General features: G+C 49.2%; 1 non-coding gene across 1 annotated transcript; it reads right to left on the reverse strand.

The window, feature by feature from the left end:
- Positions 1 to 1,774: 1,774 nt before the first annotated feature.
- TRNAS-ACU (transfer RNA serine (anticodon ACU)) lies at positions 1,775 to 1,846 on the reverse strand. The gene has a single exon. It is a non-coding gene; the product is annotated as a tRNA-Ser (tRNA).
- Between the last annotated feature and the right edge of the window lie 2,646 nt (positions 1,847 to 4,492).

Here is a 4,492-nt window from a genome sequence, read left to right on the forward strand (position 1 = left end):
GCGGCAACTCAGCGGAGGATCTGAGGCCTTTGTCGCTCAAGAGCCGCCGAGACCTGCTGGACGGCCCAGGTTTGCACGTCACGGTCAGAGCATTCCGCCGCAGCCGCGAGTCGCGGCGGAATCGTTATGCTTTTAGAAGCCTCGTCGGGGAATTTTGTGCAGTCCCATAAAATGTGCGTCAGAGTTGCCCTCTCCCGCTGGCACACAAGACACACATCACTTTCATATAAGTTTGGGTATAGATGAGTCATTAACACCGGGGTTGGTAAAGAACCAGTTTGTAGTTGTCTAAACAGCACCGCCTCCGCTCGGCTCAGTCCCGGGTGTGGGGGTGGGAAAGTCCTTCGAGCGAGGCGGTAAAACTGCTTAAGTTCATTGAATGTTGTCATGTGGTCTTTGGCACTACACCACGTTGGACGGTCGGTTGCAGCGGCGCGGTTGGTTAGCGCTCGCGCCACTGCATGTGCTGTCTCGTTGTGGTTAGCGTGCTTCTCCGACGCATCGTTGCCCGCATGCGCCGGGAACCACCTGAGTCTGACATACCTTTCTTCCCGTTGTAGGTTAGTCGAGCACAGAACGCGCACAGCCTCACCGCACACTTTGCCCTTGGCGTATTTCCGCACTGCACTTCGGGAATCACACAGCACTGTTTGGCATCCGGGGTCGGCAATGGCCAAGGCAATGGCTACCTCCTCCGCCTGACATGCCTCTGGAACCCGTAAGCTTGCCGCTGCCCTCGTGGCGCCTGATGACGCATCGATGACAGAAGTTAAGTCGGGAGAAACACACTTAAAACTTGAAGGCTCACTTCTGAGAAAAGTGAAGATAAACAGGCGACCCGAAACGGAAACCTCACTTTGGTTTATCAAGGCTCAGATTACAAAATAAGAACACAAATGTTTGGTGAGCGAGCACAGAAACGCAACGAAAGCTAAGGTGACGAAGAATTCAAGCGACTAAAATTTTCGAGCTTACTATCAATTACAAGCCCACCCTGCGCACTAGATTATATGCGAGCATATTACTCGAATTTTTGCACACAGCTTTGAATTGCAGCTGCTATTGTAAATACGGCGTACACAACAACGCCTTTTAGTGCCGAAACTCAGCCTTACCCAACATCCAGCAGGCATCGGCGCCGAGTTCTTGTACCGTTACAAAATACCCACAGGCTACCAACTAACATGCATACTCACCCGCGACTGAGTTTTTTCAATGACACCGAACTTTGCTGCACATAAACAGCTTCTGCGTTTACAGACGCATATTTGGAATGCGACATAAGGGCATGAGTTCGTCTTATAATTGCGGAGAGCGGGAAATCTGAACCTCGCGGAGTGAGGTTGCAAGGACCGCTGACTGTGCTGATAACGTCCTGCTCCAAAAGCCGAGAAAAAAAAATCTACCATGGTTTCTCGCCCTCCTTACAAATTAATTCACTGGCAAGCGCCAGGCTAACGTGTTTCGATATCGTGTTTATCAACGAAGTGTGCGTACTGTTCGTGTACACGTATAGGACATAGGACGCCGCAGTTAATAATAATAATAATTGGTTTTTGGTGGAAAGGAAATGGCGCAGTATCTGTCATATATCGTTGGACACCTGAACCGCGTCGTAAGGGAAGGAATAAAGGAGGGAATGAAAGAAGAAAGAGAGAAATAGGTGCCGTAGTGGAGGGCTCCGGAATAATTTCGACCACCTGGGGATCTTTAACGTGCACTGACATCGCACAGCACACGGGCGCCTTAGCGTTTTCCTCCATAAAAACGCAGCCGCCGCGGTCGGGATCGAACCCGGGAACTCCGGATCAGTAGTCGAGCGCTCTAACCACTGAGCCACCGCGGCAGGTCAACGCCGCAGTTGCAGTATACATTTCCAGTACGAAATATTGTGCGAAAGCAGGTTTTTGCAGGTGGACACCAACGCCACGTGCTTGAAAGCGCGTTTCCTTTCCTTTCGCGAGTTAGGCACAGATGGAAGTTGGCGAAGACGACGACGTTGAATGCACAGCGCGAGAGCGTTGCAGTTAAACGCAAGGCGTGATTGGCTGCAGCGATAGGACGGAGAAAGACGTAGACGCCGTCCCATTCGGATGTGTTCCTCGATGCTCTCCGCAACAAAGGTTCAACCGGCCTCTGGCCGAGGCTTTGCTCAGGTTAACGCTGGCATGAATGATTATTGTATTGTAATCCCTCGTTTTCCAAGCAGTTAGCTCGCTGTTCACTTCTTTTTCCTGCAGGCCGACCTCATTCGACGCCCGTACCGTGCCCAGGACTTCAGCGATGCCTTCCGAACTGTTTTGGATCTAAAGAGTTCCATCGAATAATTCCAGACGTATCATGGCCTGGATGGTGTCCTGAAAATCGGCAGAGTCTAAACTAAAGCTCGTCTCATGTGGCGACTTGTTGGCCCAGACCCGCCGCTGCGTGGTCGTAGACCCGGAACCAAAGGAGGTTTAGATCCAACAACTGTGGCTTGCCGAACGCTTGGAAAATGCCTTTATACACGAGGCACTTCAGGTGGACAGGAGCCTCTTCAATTTCTGCAGAAAATTGAAAAGTTGCAGACATGAAGCAAATCAGGATACTTCGCTAGGATATTATTTTGTCTCTTGCTGAAGGGGCCAGCGTTGCCGACGTTCCCATCTACTGGCGGTGTGTGGCGTGCAGAGCCTTGTCCTTATCCCTGGACGCCCACCGCTCTGTCTTTGTTGCAACCGCGTTGGGCAAATTCGTCAGCATTGCCGTGTAGCGGCGCTGCTATCGCCAGCGGCGCTTATGACGAAGACGAAGCTGACTTTCTGAAGGACAGATTCTTTTACTGCGCCGAGGGAACCGTATGTTCAAATACATATTATCAGTCAAGAGGTGTGCCGCAAGGATCGGTGCTATCCCCTCTGCTTTTTAATATTTTGGTCAGTGGCATCCCCATTCGTCCTGATATAACGGTTTTTGTGTATGCAGATGACATAGCTCTTTTCGCCTCGGCCAGGGATATCCACTCCCTTTACCACATTCTGCAGGGACTTTTGGATGCTCTTGGAGTATGGTTGCAGGCTATTAATTTATCCCTGAATGTAGACAAATGCGGAGTTTTGGTATTTCCTTCAGACAGGCCTTTGCACATTTCATTAGTCCATCGCTCTCTCCAGATTCGACAAGTGGCATCCGTAAAATATCTGGGTGCTACTTATCACCCAGCATTAGATTGGAGCCTTCAAATAAAGAACAATGCGTTTAAAGGATAACGCGCTCTATGCCGGCTGACAAGAATCGCCAATAAAAAGTTTGGGACGCGCCGCGACACGTTATTGTTACTATGCAAAGCCTACGTAAGACCTATACTTGAATTTGGTTGCATTCTGTTCTCTCGTAGCGCAAGCTACAAGATTCAACCCTTAATCTTACTGGAAAGGCGCGCTCTCCGCCTCTGCCTTGGTCTCCCAAAATCTGTTTCAAACGCCCTGCTTTATCTGGAAGCCCGTATCCCTGATCTAACTTCCCGTTTTCAAATACTCACGGTGCCATCTTTCCTCAGGTCGATAGACCCAGTGACTGATGTCAGTACTCCTATTTTTTGTTTCTCAGCCGGCCTTATTCTTTTCTCATCATTGGCCACGGTATCAAATGCCATAAATTATGTTAACGCAGAACCTTTTAACACCGATTGGTGTTGATCTCAGTTCTTTGCAGTGGGTTGATGACACGCCGGCAGCAGTAGAATTCCATTTCGACCACATCTTCCCATTTCATGCGAAACACATGCCCGCAAACATTTTAAACGGTATTCTCTCGAATCACATAGAGGAATACCCCCATCATACGGTGCTTGCTACCGATGCCTCCGTGAACTGCTAAAAAGCTGCAGTTGGCATCTTTTCGCAGGATTTGGCATGGAGCTATTCTGTCCGCATCCCAGATTATATTCCTTTATTCTTTGCGGAATTTTTGGCTCTTGGAATGGCCATTCACAAAATTCCATGCCATGTGTCTCATGTTATAATTCTCGCTGATTGTTTGTCAGTGTTTGTCTCCCTTGACACTTCAGAAGGAGATTTTTTTAGCCGTATCCTGCGATTTTTTGTCCCATGCACTTTGAAGGTGGTTCGTTTTGTCTCGGTCCCTGGCCATACAGGTATTCATTTCAATGAGGTGGCTGATTACTTAGCAAGGTCGGCTCTTGACGGGTCAGTGACACATCCCGTCCCGAATTTCAGCCTGCTGGTGATTTCCAGGTGTCAGCGGTTCCTACATATATCAGCCAGGTTACGAGATCCCTTACTAAATACCACTGACTATCAGCACTTAGCATATAATTGGGACGTCCGTTCGTGTAAATCCAGGCTGTGTGAGGTAACAATGACGCGGTTGAGGTGCAGGATTCCAAGTTTGAATTTATATCTATGCAGGTGTGGGTTGACACCGACGAACCTATGCGACGCATGTGGGAAAGTTGAATCTTTAGACCATTTTCTCCTCTACTGCCCAAAGT

This window comes from Amblyomma americanum, chromosome 1, assembly GCF_052857255.1.
Source record: "Amblyomma americanum isolate KBUSLIRL-KWMA chromosome 1, ASM5285725v1, whole genome shotgun sequence".
NCBI classification, from domain to species: Eukaryota; Metazoa; Arthropoda; class Arachnida; order Ixodida; family Ixodidae; genus Amblyomma; species Amblyomma americanum.